The following is an 18,418-nucleotide window of genomic DNA, read 5'->3' on the forward strand; positions in this document are numbered from 1 at the left end:
GCAATACACATATTAATAATATTGAAGCCAAAAGATGCAAAGTTAATAATGATAGTGCAACTTATTTGTGGCACTGTCGTTTAGGTCATATTGGTGTAAAGTGCATAAAGAAACTCCATGTTTATGGGCTTTTGGAATCACTTGATTATGAATCACTTGATACTTACGAACCATGCCTTATGGGCAAGATGACTAAGACTTCGTTCTCCGAAACAATGGAGCGAGCCACTGACTTATTGGAAATAATACATGCCGATGTATATGGTCCGATGAATGTTGAGGCTCGCGGCGTGTGTTGTTATTTTCTGACCTTCACAAATGATTTGAGAAGATATGGGCATATATACTTAATGAAACATAAGTCTGAAACATTTTAAAAGTTCAAAGAATTTCAAAGTGAAGTGGAAAATCATCGTAACAAGAAAATAAAGTTTCTACGATCTGATCACGGAGGCAAATATTTGAGTTATGAGTTTGGTCTTCATTTGAAACAATGTGGAATGGTTTCGCAACTCACGCCACCTGGAACACCACAGCGTAAAGGTGTGTCCGAACGTCATAACCGTACTTTATTAGATATGGTGTGATCTATGATGTCTCTTACCGATTTACCACTATCATTTTGGGGTTATGCATTAGAGATAGCTGCATTCACGTTTAATAGGGCACCATCTAAAGAAGTTGAGATGCCACCGTATGAACTGTGGTTTGGCAAGAAACCTAAGCTGTCATTTCTTAAAGTTTGGGGTTGTGATGCTTATGTGAAAAAGCTTCAACCTGATAAGCTCGAACCCAAATCGGAGAAATCTATCTTCATAGGATACCCAAAGGAAACTGTTGGATACACCTTCTATCACAGATCCGAAGGCAAAATATTCGTTGCTAAGAATGGATCATTTCTAGAGAAGGAGCTTATCTCGAACGAAGCGAGTGGGAGGAAAGTAGAACTTGATGAGGTAATTGAACCTTCTCCCGAATTGGAAAGTAGTTCATCACAGAAATCAGTTCCAGTGATTCCTACACCAATTAGTGAGGAAGCTAATGATGATGATCATGAAACTTCAGATCAAGTTAATACTGAACCTCGTAGGTCAACCAGAGTACGGTCCGCACCAGAGTGGTACGGTAATCCTGTTCTGGAAGTCATGTTACTAGACCATGACGAACCTACGAACTATGAGGAAGCGATGATAAGCCCAGATTCCGCGAAATGGCTGTGGCCATGAAATCTGAGATAGGATCCATGTATGAAAAGAAAGTATGGACTTTGATTGACTTGCCCGATTATCGGTGAGCCATAGAGAATAAATGGATCTTCAAGAAGAAGACTGACGATGATGGTAATGTTACTGTCTACAAATCTTGACTTGTTGCGAAAGGTTTTCGACAAGTTCAAGGAGTTGACTACGATGAGACCTTCTCACCTGTACTGATGCTTAAGTCTGTCCGAATCATGTTAGCAATTGCCACATTTTATGAAATCTGGCAAATGGATGTCAAAACTGCATTCCTTAATGGATTTCTTAAAGAAGAGTTATATATGATGCAACAAGAAGGTTTTGACAATCCTAAAGGTGCTAACAAAGTGCGCAAGCTCCAGCGATCCATCGATGGACTGGTGCAACCATCTCGGAGTTGGAATATATACTTCGATAAAGTGATCAAAGCATATGGTTTTATACAGACTTGCGGTGAAGCTTGTATTTACAAGAAAGTGAGTGGGAGCACTACAGCCTTTCTGATAATTATATGTGAATGACATATTGTTGATCGGAAATGATGTAGAATTTTCTAGAAAGCATAAAGGAGTGTTTGAAAGGATTTTTCCAAAGAAAGACCTCGGTGAAGCTACTTACATATTTAGCATCAAGATCTATAGAGATAGATCAAGACGCTTGATATATTTTTCAATGAGTACATACCTTGACAACATTTTGAAGTAGTTCAAAATGGAACAGTCAAAGAAGGAGTTCTTGCCTGTGTTGCAAGGTGTGAAGTTGAGTAAAGACTCAAAACCCGACCACGGCAGAAAATAGAAAGAGAATGAAAAATCATTCCCTATGCCTCAGCCATAGGTTCTATAAAGTATGCTATGTTGTGTACCAGACCTATTGTGTACCTCACCAAGAGTTTGTCAAGATGGTACAATAGTGATCCAGGAGTGGATCACTGGACATCAGTCAAAATTATCCTTAGTGTAATAAGGATATGTTTCTCGGTTATGGAGGTGACAAAAAAGTTCATCGTAAAAAGTTACATCGATACAAGTTTTGACACCGATCTGGATGACATGGAGTCTCAATCTGGATACATATTGAAAGTGGGAGAAATTAGCTAGAGTAGCTCTGTGCAGAGCATTGTATACATAGAGAAATTGCAAAATACATACGGCTCTGAATGTGGCAGACCCGTTGACTAAATTTCTCTCACAAACAAAATATGATCACTCTTTGGGTGTTAATCACATAGCGGTGTGAACTAGATTATTGACTCTAGTAAACCCTTTGGGTATTAGTCACACGGAGATGTGAATTAATCACATAAAGATGTGAACTATTTGTGTTAAATCACATGATGATGTGAACTAGATTATTGACTATAGTGCAAGTGGGAGACTGAAGGAAATATGCCCTAGAGGCAATAATAAAGTTGTTATTTATATTTCCTTATATCATGATAAATATTTATTATTCATGCTAGAATTGTATTAACCGGAAACTTGATACATGTGTGAATACATAGACAAACAGAGTGTCCCTAGTATGCCTCTACTTGACTAGCTCGTTAATCAAAGATGGTTAAATTTCCTAGACATAGACATGTGTTGTCATTTGATGAATGGGATCACATCATTAGAGAATGATGTGATGGACAAGACCCATCCTTTAGCTTAGCACTATGATCGTTTAGTTTGTTGCTATTGCTTTCTTCATGACTTATACATGTTCCTATGACTATGAGATTATGCAACTCCAGAATACCGGAGGAACACTTTGTGTGCTATCAAACGTCACAACATAACTGGGTGGTTATGAAGATGCTCTATAGGTGTCTCCGATGGTGTTTGTTGAGTTGGCATAGATCGAGATTAGGATTTGTCACTCTGATTATCGGAAAGGTATCTCTGGGCCCTCTCGGTAATGCACATCACTATAAGCCTTGCAAGCAATACAACTAATGAGTTAGTTGTGGGATGATGCAATACGGAACAAGTAAAGAGACTTGCCGGTAACGAGATTGAGCTAGGTATTAAGATACGGATGATCGAATCTCGGGCAACTAACAAACCGATGACAAAAGGAACAACGTATGTTGTTATGCGGTTTGACCAATAAAGATCTTAGTAGAATATGTAGGAGCCAATATGAGTATCCAGGCTCCGCTATTGGTTATTGACCGGAGATGTGTCTCGGTCATGTCTACATAGTTATCGAACCCGTAGGGTCCACACGCTTAACATTCGATGACGATTTGTATTATGAGTTATGTGATTTGATGTACCGAAGGTTGTTTAGAGTCCCGGATGAGATCACGGACATGACAAGGAGTCTTGAAATGGTCGAGACGTAAAGATCCATATATTGGAAGGCTATATTCGGACATCGGAAAGGTTCCCGGTGATTCGGGTATTTTTCGGAGTACCGGAGAGTTACGGGAATTCGCCAGGGGAAGTAGTGGGCCTTAATGGGCCATACGGGAAAGGAGAGAAGGGCCCCAAGGGGTGCCCCCCTGGCAAGTCCGAATTGGACTAGGGAGGGGCCGGTGCCCCTCTCTTTCCTTCTCCCTCTCCTACTCCTTCCCTCTCTCCCCTCTTGAAAAAGGAAGGGGACTCCAACTAGGATTGGGAATCCTAGTTGGACTCCCCCTATAGGCGCGCCCCTCCTAGGCCGGCCTCCTCTTCCCCCCTCCTTTATATACATGGGTAGGGGCACCCCAAAGGCACTCCAAGATTTGTCTTAGCCGTGTGCGGTGCCCCCCTCTACAGTTTTCCACCTCGGTCATATTGTCGTAGTGCTTAGGCGAAGCCCTGCGTCGGTAACTTCATCATCACCGTCACCACGCTGTCATGCTGACGAAACTCTCCCTCGGCCTCAACTGGATCAAGAGTTCAAGGGATGTCACCGAGCTGAACATGTGCAGATCGCGGAGGTGCCGCACGTTCGGTACTTGGATCGGTTGGATCGCGAAGACGTTCGACTAGATCAACCGCGTTACTAAACGCTTCCGCTTTCGGTCTACGAGGGTACGTGGACACACTCTCCCCGCTCGTTATGCTTCTCCTAGATAGATCTTGCGTGATCATAGGAAAGTTTTGAAATACTATGTTCCCCAACAACTTATACCTTGAAATTTAGTGAGAGATCATCTTATAATGCTACCGCCAAACTAAGCAAAAATAAGATGCATAAAGGATAAACATCACATGCAATCAATATAAGTGATATGATATGGCCATCATCATCTTGTGCCTTTGATCTCCATCTCCAAAGCACTGTCATGATCACCATCATCACCGGCTTGACACCTTGATCTCCATCGAAGCATCATTGTCGTCTCGCCAACTATTGCTTCTACGACTATCACTACCGCTTAGTGATAAAGTAAAGCAATTACATGGCGATTGCATTTCATACAATAAAGCGATAACCATATGGCTCCTGCCAGTTGTCGATAACTCTGTAACAAAACATGATCATCTCATACAATAAACTTTAGCATCATGTCTTGACCATATCACATCACAACATGCCCTGCAAAAACAAGTTAGACGTCCTCTACTTTGCTGTTGCAAGTTTTACGTGGCTGCTACGGGCTGAGAAAAAACCGTTCTTACCTACGCATCAAAAACCACAACACGGTATAGTGATTGCTTTTTGATCTTCAGAAAGAACCCTGTTCATTGAATCCAATTCAACTAAAGTTGGAGAACCGGACACCCACCAGCCACCTGTGTGTGAAGTGCGTCGATGGAACCAGTCTCGCGTAAGCATACGCGTAATGTCGGTCTGAGCCGCTTCATCAAACAATATCGCTAAATCAAGAATCAGCTAGTGACGGCAAGCAATATGTATATACCCACGCCCACAACTCCTTTGTGTTCTACTCGTGCATATAACATCTACGCATAAACCTGGCTCGAATACCACTATTGGGAACGCAGTAATTTCAAAAAAAATCCTACGCACACGCAAGATCCATCTAGGTGATGCATAGCAACAAGAGGGGAAGAGTGTTGTCCACGTACCCTTGTAGACCGTAAGCGGAAGCGTTATGACAACGCGATTGATGTAGTCGTATGTCTTCAAGATCCGACCGATCCTAGCACCGAAGGTACGGTACCTCCGCGATCTGCACACGTTCAGCTCGGTGACGTCCCACAAACTCTAGATCCAGCTGAGTGTCGGGGGAGAGCTTCGTCAGCACGACGGCGTGATGACGGTGATGATGAAGTTACCGATGCAGGGCTTCGCCTAAGCACTACAACGATATGACGGAGGTGGAAATATGTGGAGGGGGGCACCGCACACGGCTAAGAGATCAACTTGTGTGTCCATGGGGTGCCCCCCTCCCCCGTATATAAAGGCGTGGAGGAGGGGAGGGCCGGCCCTCTATATGGCGCGCCCTAGGGGGAGTCCTACTCCCACCGGGAGTAGGATTCCCCCCTTTCCCTAGTTGGAGTAGGAGAGAAGGAAGGGGAGAGAGGGAAGGAAGGGGGCGGCCCCCCACCCAATTCGGATTGGGCTACGGGGGCGCGCCCTCCACATTGCCCTTCCTCTCCTCTATTCCACTAAGGCCCATATACTCCCCGGGGGGTTCCGGTAACCCCCCCCCCCCCCCCCCCCCCGGTACTCCGGTAAATGCCCGAACTCACCCGGAACCATTCCGATGTCCAAACATAAGCTTCCAATATATTGATCTTTATGTCTCAACCATTTCGAGACTCCTCGTCATGCCCGTGATCACACCTGGGACTCCGAACAACCTTCGGTACATCAAAACACATAAACTCATAATACCGATCGTCACCGAACGTAAGCGTGCGGACCCTACGGGTTTGAGAACTATGTAGACATGACCGAGACTCATCTCTGGTCAATAACCAATAGCGGAACCTGGATGCTCATATTGGTTCCTACATATTCTACGAAGATCTTTATCGGTCAAACCGCATAACAACAAACGTTGTTCCTTTTGTCATCGATTTGTTACCTACCCGAGATTCGATCGTCTGTATCTTAATACCTAGTTCAATCTCATTACCGGCAAGTCTCTTTACTCGTTCCGTAATGCAACATCCCGTAACTAACTCATTAGTCACATTGCTTGCAAGGCTTATAGTGATGTGCATTACCGAGAGGGCCCAGATATACCTCTCCGATACACGGAGTGACAAATCCTAATCTCGATCTATGCCAACTCAACAAGCACCATCGAAGACACCTGTAGAGCATCTTTATAGTCACCCAGTTACGTTGTGACGTTTGATAGCACACTAAGTGTTCCTCCGGTATTCGGGAGTTGCATAATCTCATAGTCATGTGAACATGTATAAGTTATGGAGAAAGCAATAGCAATAAACTAAACACTCAAAGTGCTAAGCTAACGATAGGTCAAGTCAATCACATCATTCTCTAATGATGTGATCATGTTTATCAAATGACAACTATTTTTCTATGGCTAGGAAACTTAACCATCTTTGATTAACGAGCTAGTCAAGTAGAGGCATACTAGTGACACTTAGTTTGTCTATGTATTCACACATGTACTAAGTTTCCAGTTAATATAATTCTAGCATGAATAATAAACATTTATCATGATATAAGGAAATATAAATAACAACTTTATTATTGCCTCTTGGGCATATTTCCTTCAGTCGGAGATAGAGCATATCTCCGTGTGTCACCACTTCGAGGAGTTAAACGATTTGGAGTCAAAGGAAAGTTAGCCCCAAGATTTGTAGGACCATACCGAGTTTTGGAACGTATGGGAGAAGTGGCCTACAAGTTGGAGTTACCCGAAGGATTGTCAGGAGTTCATGATGTGTTTCGCGTTTCCCAGTTGAAGAAGTGTCATGTAGAAATGGTTGATATTCCTTTGAGAGATATGGTGCCCCTGGAAGCAATTCAGTTGGAGAGTGACCTAACCTACGTGGAGAAACCCGTCAAGTTTCTCAACTTTGCTAGCCAATTTACATGCAGCAAGGTTATCAAGTTTTGCAAAGTTCAGTGGAGCCACCATACCGAGGAAGAAGCCACCTGGGAGCGAGAGGAAGACCTACGAAAAGACCGCCCACACCTATTTGCTAGCCAACCCGAATCTCGAGGGTGAGATTCATCTTAAGGGGGTAGGTTTGTAACATCCCAATTTTCAATTTGGATGTTAATCATATTTTTTTTGAAAGCAACTTGGCTTTATTACTCAACTGTGGTTGGGCATATCGCCCAAAACACGGACACCCACATGGGCGGGTACATCAGATTCCCACTACATACAGTGGTTTGGATCATACATACAGCCTAGGTTGGCCAATTCATGAGCTACCAAATTTGCACTTCTCCTAAAAACCAAAATGGAGAACTCAGAGAACCAGATTTTCAATTGATATTTCATGTCCTCGATCACCGGTCAAGAGCATCCGCGAGGAGCTGTGAGTCAGTTTCGAACTCCACTCGGGTCATGCCCAGATTTGCAGTGGTGTTGATCACCTATGACATAGCTATGGCTTCCGCCGCAAAAGCATCACTGATATTCTCGCCTCGACCAGCCCGTGCACAGAGCAAATGACCTTCCTTTGATCTGATCACGACACCCCATCCTGCATGTTGCTGACCAGGAACGAAAGATCCGTCGGCGTTTACTTTGTAGACCGAATCTTTGGGAGGGTGCCATTTGTCCGGCAATAGCTTGGCTTCTGGCTTCCCGGAGATCTGCATGAACTTGAGGACGCTGCTTCTTGCTCGTTGAGCCACTTCTTCGGTCATAGTAGGCAGCTCCCCTTCTCCCATTCTGTTTCTGTTGGACCATCACATCCACCAAAAGTTCAGCACTAGTAGTCGCTCTTTTACATCAAGACCCCACAGGAAATCAAGCATTGCATGCACGGACGTGATGCGCTCTAGGGCAGCCCTCTCTTTTTCCATAGCAAGTTCTCTCCAGACCTCCTTAGCGTTTTTGCACTTGATGAATAGATGCGCCCCATCCTCATCGGCCTTGCCACAGAATAGACATTTGGTATCATCAATGGGGATGCCTCGTCGGGCCAGATTAGTGCGGAGCGCAAGAGATTCATGCTTGATTCTCCATGTAAACATCTGGATGGTTTTTGGGCAGGGCAACTTCCAGATACGCTTCCATGAGTCGTCCTTGGCCTTGTCCAGAATCCTCGGGTTGGATCCGCTACCACCCACGTCACCGTCACTCTTGGTTTTTTCGAGTTGTTGGAAGAGCTTGTAGGTAGACTTGACAGAATGAACCCCTTTGCTATCATACTGCCATGCTATGAAATCCTGGACTCCCTCTCTCAGCAGAATTTGGAGGATATATTTGACATCGTCCGCCCAGAACGTGTCTCTCACCAGCAGCTCATCCCACTTGCCTGTGAAAGGATCAATGAGATCGCTAACATGTTCCAGTAGGCTCTGCCCTCGTGCAGTCAGGACTCGACGTGACCATGGCCTCGGTATCCACGGATCCGTCCAAATGTTAACTTGTGTGCCATCACCGATTCTCCATATATATCCTTCGCGGAACAGTTGTAACCCATGCAGTAAGCTGCGCTAGGAGTAAGAGATGCCGTCTCTAGGTACTGCCTCCAGGATCTGCCCATTAGGAAAGTAACGGGCCCGTAAGATTTGTGCACATAACGAGTCTGGGTAGTGGATGAGTCTCCAAATCTATCTCGGCAGCATCTCTATATTGAAACCGTGCATATCACGAAACCCGAGCCCTCCCTCAGCTTTTGGCTTTATAAGAGTTTTCCAACCGATCCAATGGATGCTGTTCTCCTTGTCTTGTTCGCTCCACCAGTAGTTACCAATCAGCGAACTAAGCTCCTCACAAAAAGTTTTGGTCAGATCGAAGCAAGACATGGCAAAAGTGGGGATGGCTTGGGCCATGGTCATGACCAAGGTTTCCTTCCCGTCTTTGGCAATCAATCTCTCTTTCCAGGCGTATACCCGGCCCGCCATGGCTCCCTTGACAAAACTGAATGCTTTCCTTCTTGATTTTCCAACATGAACTGGGAGGCCCAGGTACCTTTCATTCCAATTCTCGCTATGAATTTGCAGAGCGTCCTTGACAGCAGTTTTGGCAGTGGTCTCTGTGTTCGGGCTAAACATAAGAGCAGACTTCTCTAAGTTGATGCACTGACCCGAACAATCCTCGTGCAGGTCCAGGACACGCCAGAGCTCAAGCGCTTCCTCCTGCTTCGCTTTTAGTAACAACATTGAGTCATCCGCAAACAACAAATGTGACGGCAGCGGAGCCCGCTGGCAAATCTTGACGCCTGTAATCTTGCTCGTCGCTCCCGTGTCATGCAGTAGGGCCGATAAACACTCCGCGCAGATGACGAACAGATAAGGTGAAGCCGGGTCACCCTGCCGGAGACCGCGGGATGGGGAAAACTATTGCTCAGCTCGCCGTTCACCTTAATCTGGTACTGTACTGAGGTCACACAGGTCATGACCAAATCGATCCATCTTGTCCCGAAGCCCAGCTTGCTCAACATAGCTCTTAGGAAGTCCCATTCGACCCTATCGTAAGCTTTACTCATATCCGCTTTGACTGCTGCAATCCCATCCTTCCCTCTCTTCTTATTCTGCATGTAATGCGACACCTCATACGCCACAAGAACGTTATTGGTGATCATCCTACCAGGAACAAAGGCGCTTTGATTCGAAGAAATGATGTCTGGGAGCACTAGCTTCAAGCGGTTAGCAATGACTTTGGAGACCAGTTTGTAAATCACGTTGCAAAGACTTATCGGTCGTAGATCCTTGATCCTTTGATGATTTTTAACTTTAGGGATGAGGACAATAGTTGTGTCATTCCACCCTTTCAGCATGGCTCCTCCATTTAGTACCGTAAGGACCTCATCGATCACTTTGTCTCCCATAAAATGTCAGTGCCTCTTGTAGACAATCGAGGGCATGCCATCTGGTCCAGGAGCCTTTAGATCCCCAATGTGATCGAGCGCCGCCTTGACCTCCTCCCTGGTGACATTAGCTTCCAGGATGGCCCTCATAGCACTAGTGACCCGAGGTTGAACTTTGTTGATTAGCTTGGGTAGGCGGTTGACACCGATGGTGGTGAAGAGACCCTGAAAAAAGAACAGACATAGTTATTAAGCTCCTCTCCTTCTTCCACCTCCGTTCCATCCTCCTTCTTCAACTTTTTTATCCTATTCGCCTTCCTCCTTGATGAAGCTACAGCCATAAAGTATTTCGTGCTTCTATTCCCATCTCGCAACAAAGTAACATGTGAGTATTGTTTCGCTTTGGTGTTCTTTTTGTCCTCCAACTCTTCAAGCAAACACCGCAGCCTCGCTTCCTCCCTTACTTTCTCTTCCGAAACCGGCGCTCTCATAGAGATCTCCAACTTATTCTGTGTGAACTTCAATCTTTCCTCCAACTCTCCCACCGCCTCCTTACTCCACCTCCTCATCCTGCCCGCCACACACTTCAAAGCATCTGTAACATCTCCATTATCCTTCATACACCCTTCCTCCCACGCTCCTTGCACCTCCTCACTACACCCTTCCTCCTTAAGCCACCATGCCTCGAACCTAAAACCCCGATCACCTCCATTCTTCCTTATACTGGCACACTGGGTGTTGACAATGACAGCCCGGTGGTCGGAGTGTCGTGGGGCACCGTTAGTGACAGTGAATTCAGGGAACCACCCACACCACTCGGCATTTGTCGTTGCTCTGTCAAGACGCTCACAAATATAGGTGTCAATTAGCTTGTTGTGGTTTCTCCAAGTGAACTTGTCCCCTTCAAAACCTAAGTCACACAAATCACATGCCTCCAGAGCACTCCTGAAGTTGTCCATGTACTTCTGGTGTCGGACTGCACCACCGATCTTCTCATCATAAGTCAGTATCTCGTTGAAGTCTCCCAAGCATAGCCATGGGCGACCGTTCTGATGTTGCTGGCCAAGAATGCGCAAAAGTTTCCAAGTCTCCACTTTCCGATCCACTTCAGACTCACCATAGATCCCTGTAACTCTCCAGACACGACCATCTTCCTCCATCACATCCACATCCACATGTCTTCGGACATGCGACCTCAGGGATACATTCACCCCCCTCTTCCAGAACAGCACTACGCCTCGGCTTCGACCGACTGGATTCCAAGCAGTCATATTGGCCAGGCCCAAAGACCATTGAAACCTATCCAACTTCTTCTCCGTCAATTTTGTCTCTGCCAAGAACAGAACATCGGGCTCCTCCGCCTTCCCCAAATCGAGAAGGCTACGAACTGCCGGGCCATTCCCGAGCCCCCGGCAGTTCCAACCGATGAGTTTCATTGCTCTCGGCGGGGCTGCTCCTGCAGCCCGGCCGATGTATTGTCATTTGTCGCCATAGGCGTGGACTCGATCACTCGCCCCACCTCCTGCGGCACTGCATCAGTCTTTTCCCTCTTGCCTTCCTTCTCCACATCCTCCTCCATCCTCTCCCTCTTTCCTCCTAGATTTGTCACCACCTCCTGTCCGCCTACTCCCAATACTCTATCCTTCCATTCTTTTTGTATCTCTTCCCCCCAGCAGCTATGTCTTTCACCCCTGGATCGCTAACCACCACCGCCAACTTGCTGTTGATCATGGGCCCCGTCCCCCCTGGTAGTTGCTTTGGACCTTCGACGGGAACCGCCTTCTTCTGTTCAGATGAGCCCGCCTGTAGCACCAGTTGCCCCTCTCCGAGCTCTAGCTTTCTAGCATTTCCTTTCGCTCTCTGAATGGAGCCCTTTTTTATCGGACTAGTGACTTCCTCCTCTCCCCCCGTCTTCCCAGCCCCTCCTCCACTGGATCGGGAGTTGCTCTTCCTCCACGACAGACTATCGCTTGCACCACTAGACCTCCCGCTCGACCGGCTAAAACCATAGTTACGGGGACCGCTCGAGCCTCTCCCATTCCTCCATAGTCGATCCTCCATCCACCTTTGCATTGACCTACGTCAGCCCTCAGCCACCTCCCAAACTATGAGTGGTCGCCCTTTCTCAGCTTGATGGCGCAGTCCTTCTCCCCATGGCCGATAACTCCACATGTGTAGCAGAAATCCGGTAGGTATTCGTACTCCAGTCTACACCAGTCTCTGTCCTCCTCTTCCTTCCCATTATCCATGGCTACTTTACCCCGGTCCAGGGCTCCGTCTCCATCTTCTCCAACTTCCTCCTAATCCAGGATAAAACCCCTCATCAATGGCATGTCAATACGCATTCTGATTTTGATCCGAAGGAATGTGCCAATAGTTGTGCCGTTGACCCTATCTGCCTCCACGTATTGCCTAATGATGTTCCCAATGTCCTCGGCCGACTCCTCATTCATCATACCAAGAGGTAGATTGTAAACCCTAACCCATATTTGAATAGTATTGTGGGCGTAGTCCTCTGGCCTCTTGCTCGGTACATAATCTTCCACCACGATAAGGTCCTTATCAAACATCCATGGCCCATCTTCGATTGCCTTTCGCTTGCCTGATTCCTGGTGGAACGTGAGCAGGAATTGATTTACTCCTATTTCCTTACAGTTGATCCCTTTGATCGGGCACCAGACCTTGCCAATGGGAGAGGCAGATCGCATCCGGGTGCGCCAATTTCTCAGACATAACCTTGCCAACAGCTTGCATAGCCGAAGCCTTCCCTTTCTCCCTTGCTGAGATCCTAACCCTAACTCCTTTCTTCTCCTCCTCTAACAACTTTAATCCCCTCATCATCCCGGCCATGTCCTCCATCTTCGAAACTTCCTCCACCCCAATCCCCCGAAAACTCCTCCTAGGTTAAGGTGTCTTACGACCACGTGCCCTAGGGAAGCACGTAGAAGGGTTGAAGTGGACTGGACGGTGTCGCGGTCAGCGCGACTGGACGGCCGCGGATCATGAAGAACCCTAGCCTGGTCGAGCCCGATCACGATCGCCCCCGGAAATCTCGGACTAAACGCAAACCGTCACCCTACAGGACGAACTGTAATTTGGATGTTAAGCATTAGGTCATCATATGCATCCATGATTCTTGCATTTTGAATTGGTTTTATTTGGACATTTTGATCCTAGAGGCCTTAAGCAACTCAAGGACCAAATTAGAGAGTTGGAGGTTCTCATAAAATTCCATTTTTAATTTTTCAAAATTTGATAAATTGGATCAAGGTGATTTTTATTTGAAATTATTTTTCCAGTTATTTCAAAATAAATAATAATGACAGAAGATAATATGACTTCTTCAAAACACAGGAAATAATGAAAAATTAATTTTAAATAAAAATATTTATTTTATTTGAGATTTTATTTGGTTAAATTAGGGAAAAATTGCATTTTTATCCCAGAAAAATGTTCATGTTGTCCTAAATATTAGGAGAGGGGAGTGAAAATTATTTTTGGGATTTTAGGATTTTTATTTATTTTGTTTTTGGATTTTTTTTCTTTCGGCAGAATTTATTTAAAAAATCTCTGTCGGACCGAACTAGGCCGGAGGCCCAGCCGGCCCACAACGCCGCCGCCTCACCGAGTCCGCCTCCCGCATGTGTCGCGCCTCCGTCTCACCGAGTCAGCCTCCCGCATGCGTCGCGCCGTCGCCAAAGTCCGAGCCGGACTCCTCTCCGCCGCCACCTCGCCTTGCCTCCTCCCCAAGCCGGCCGCCACCCCCCCTCTTAAATACCGCCGCCACCACCCCCCTCTCTCCCCAAACCACCCCGCCGCCCACAGCCACCCCGCCGCCGCCGTCGCTTGCGCGTCGCCGCCTCGCGCCGCCCGCTACAGCACCACCTGCGCCGCTCCCCGCCGCCTCCCTCCGCTGCCACGCCCCGCCCCGCCGCCCGCTGTCGTGCTGTGCCGCTGCCATCGCCGCCGGTTCATCCCACCCGAACCGGTAAAACCGAAGAAAAACACGTCCATTTTTTTATTAAAGTCGGTTTATTCTTTTAGATCGGTTTTATTTTTAGGGTCCGTTAATTAGTGAACGTTCACCCGATTCGTTCTGTTAGCGAACGAATCCGTTCGTTAGTCTCTGTTAGCGGATGTTTGTCCGATAGATTTTTCTATTTCTGTTATGTTCGGCTAAGGACCTATCCATGAATAGTTTCTTTACAAATTAGTCCCTGATCTTCAAACCCTCACTACTTTTTGTTTGTTTGTCCAAATCCAGTGAAACCAACGCCAAAATCTTTGTCTTGATCCCCTCTGTTCAGATAAACAACTTGAACGGGATTTTGGACATTTAAAATTTGGTTTCAAGCAGATTTGAATTTGAACTTCTTTTGATCGTAGTTTGAGTTTCGTAACTCCGATTCGATTGATTCTTTTTGCAAGTCGAAGCTCTTCACTTGAACTTTCTGTTTAGATCTTTTCTTTTGGTTTGTACCTTTGAATCTTATGCTTGAGAGCTTGTGTATGCTATTGTTTGTTCACGATAGACTTTCCGGAGTGTGAGGCTTGCTACTACGAATCTCTAGGGTTTTCCGATCGTCAGCAAGGCAAGTAACACTTTGATCATATCCCTTTATTACCCAGTTTTTATGCATTAGTCCCAACCCTCAAACATTGCATGAGTAGGATTTGATAACTTGTGGGTGTTGGGAAGTAGTTGATGAGGTAGGAACCTATTGTCTTATATTCAAACCTTGGGTGTTACTACGTTATGTCTATACTGCTATGTTATGCTCGCAAACATGGATTGGTTTGAGAGATTCATGAAAGATGTGAGAGTTATTATTAATTAAGGGAACTTAAGGTGGCTACTTTAATACACATCTGGGTGGATTGGTTGTGGGCACCTGGGGATATACCAGTGTTGTCCGAGGAGATCCCGGGAAACTGTGTGATCATCCTATGGTTCGCCACCCAGACTCAAAGGGATCATAATGCTATTCATGCTAGAAACTTCCGTGTGCAGCCACAAGCCATTATGGGATCTAGCATAGTTGAGTAAGTTGTGGGAATCCTTGCCATGATGGGCTAGCAGATGTAGGGGAATTGTAGGTGTACCAGCCTATCTATCGGTTAAGGGGACCTCTTCGTAAATATTGTGTCTCGGTCATCCGTTTCTCAAACATCGTGTAGTGCGAGAAATACAACGGAGGTGATCGAGTCTTGTGGGGAAAAGTGTGCAAAACTCTGCAAAGTGTACAAACTAACCATGGTTAGTCGTGTCCCCGGTTATGGACATCTTGAGTATCTGGTACTTGAATTATTATGTTGATCTCATCACTTTACTTAAGTAATTTGTCGGGTTATTAATTTTAATTTTGGGATTGAGTTGGGGTTACCTTCTCAATATTTTTTCAACAAACTTTGTAGTTAAATAAAACATATTCCTTTGTTGTAGGGAAAAACTAGCTTTATGCAAATGATAACCATAGAGCCTCCACCAACCATATATGCATGTTGTGATAGTTATTTTTTTTCATTGATCTATAGTGTTATCTTGCCAGCATATTTCATGTGCTCACCTACACGGCTGCAACGTATTATGTTGCAGAATTTTCAGACGAAGAGTAGGGTGCGCTAGGTCGTTTTCATGCACTCAGTATTGTCGTGGAGTTGGATGGACTCATTTATCTTCGATGCTTCCGCGGTTATCTTATTTAGATGGCCTTCAGCCATATTATTGTAATAAGTACTCTTTTGAGACACTTGATGTAATAAGTGTGTTATTGAACTCTATTATAAATCCTCGAGTAATATGTGTGTCAGCAATACCGATCCAGGGATGACACTTAAGCACAGAGACTTGATCGTCTGAGGTCGGGTCGCTACAGCCGGCGCCTGCGGCAGAATAGAGTAGGCTCCAAAAATGCTGAATTTCATTTTGGAACTTCAGATGACAGAGTAATCGGAAGTCATCGTTTCAACCCCATACATGACTTCTCAGTGGCTGACCCCTTTGCAAAAATTGTGAGGTTTTGAAACCAGATATAGAAGCGGTGATATTAGTTTGAACCTCTCTGATATCCATGTTCAGCGGATGAGCGCGAGCGTTTGCAGCTGATGAGCTGAATTTCATTTCTAATATCAGTTTGAACCTTGTAATCTTCGAATTTGAGCCATATAATTCTGGAATTTGAACCTTGGAACATTTCGTGCTTTTGTGGTACAATCGTTGAAATGGCATCGTATGAGACTCGTATATTGCTAGCACTATTTTGACCTTAATATGCAATGGTCTTAGATTTTATTAACCATTCTCGAATCAGTTTACCTTGTCGATCTCACAGCACACGATCTGTATAGCTAACTCGACTGTGATCTTCGACATTATTGCACACAGTTGGTTTCTTTCACCATGTGCACTGTAGAGCGTGGAATTAATTATCGCACTCGAGTGTCCATCATCATCCTTTTGTGTAACTTTGACCTCGTCACCCACGGGTAAACTTATGATCGAAGTCATTCCACACACTTCGTTTTTACAAAGCTTTTTGCCAATAAATGTCCACGATTTGTCCCTCTTCTAGCCGACGCGTGGACAAACTAGTCGGGGGGAAGCTTGCGCGATAGCGCGGGAACAGGCTCACCAACGATACATTCGGCGCCTCTTCGAGCCCACGCGTGCGGTGCAGTGTTGTCAAGCATGCACTGGAATCCTCTATGAATGTCGTGACAAGACGTGACGATTACAAGCGGGCCGGCCCCCATTTATTACAGAGGCCATTTAACCCTTGTGTCTCTTCAACCTCTTGATCGCGCCCCACCATTGTAAGAAGCACACCCACCACGAGAATTTCTTAGAGGGTATCCTGCGCGTCTCCAATGGCGCTCCGAGCGGCTGCCGACGACGAGCAGCAGTTCACCATGCGTGCCGTGGCGGACACCCACAGAAGGTTCATGGACCTCTCGGTGGTGTACACCAACGACCCGGTCTGGGTGGAACACTCCATCCACATCATGGAGCTGTTGCTTGCCGTGGAGAAGTACAAGGTGGTCGGGTTCGACCTCGAGTACACCCGCGCTCATGTCGGGTCTTGTCCCAAGGTCGCCGTCACCCAGATGTGTGTGCGCCACCACGTCCTCGTCTACCACTACTGCCTGGCCACAGGGCCTTGCGAGTGTTTCGCCAAGTTTGTCAACAGCCCCCACTACATGTTCGCTACGGTGGATATCATGAACGATGTAAAGGCGCTCGAGAATTCGGGCATCGCCTGCCAGAATCTTGTCGACATCCAGGGCCAATACAAGATCTGGGGCAGCAAGGAGCATGAGAAGGACTCACTGGTTCACCTCGCCGAGGCCATCATCGACCCCTACTACAGAGACATGAAGGATTCGTGCAATAAGGACAAGCATGCCTGGCACTCGGCCTGGATGGAGAAACAAGCACACGTCATGTACGCGGCCAAGGAGGCGTACACGAGTTACGACATGTACAAGCGGATCATTGACATGAGGAAGTGCCTCCTTCTCCAAAACGGCCAGGGATCCAGCCGGAAGCAGAGCAATGGCAAGCGTCGTTGCAACAATAAGTAGATGATTAGATCTTTGTTTCTCCTACTTTAGTATGCATGTAATTACTTACTTTGGTGTGTGGAAATGTTATGTGTGTAGTTACTTGTGTAATTGTATGCTTAATTTGGTTATGCAATGCTGTCTTTTTAATTATATATGTTGATGCTCTGTAGACAGAGCATAAATGTTGTGCGGACAAAGAAAATCACGTCGCACACGAACTAAACAATGGAACCCGTCGGTGATGTTTTCATCAATCACTCACAATTGTATACCAGCAATCGTTTGCTCACAACATACACGGCTTGTTAGCAGTAATCGTCTATGTTGTTATCGGTCTTCGCACACATTTCCTATTACAGACCCGTTTGCCTCGTATCACACACATCTTGTTCGTTTGAACCGTTTCTGTTCTCATGTCTCAACGCAAACAGTTCATCCGAGTGAACCGCATGCCTATATCGCACACACCTTTGATCTGGCTGACCATTTTTTTGTGTTGCCTAATCACAAACAGTTCATCCAAGTGAACCGTGTGTTGTAATCACACACACCTTCATCTGGCTGCCCGTTTCTTTTGTTCCTCCTCATCGCAAACAATTAATTGAGCTGAGCCGTATGCCCTGCATCGCACACGCAACTAAAATCTGAAGTGTGTTTGATGTATCCTCCACAAACGTTTTGCACTTTTTTTGACGGGTTTTTTACACCACCGTTTGCGATTATAGCATCGCACACAGTTTCGTCGAAGGGTATCTGATCGTA

The sequence above is a fragment of the Triticum urartu genome, chromosome 2A (assembly GCF_056163025.1).
Source record: "Triticum urartu cultivar PI428250 chromosome 2A, HENAU_Tu73, whole genome shotgun sequence".
NCBI lineage: Eukaryota > Viridiplantae > Streptophyta > Magnoliopsida > Poales > Poaceae > Triticum > Triticum urartu.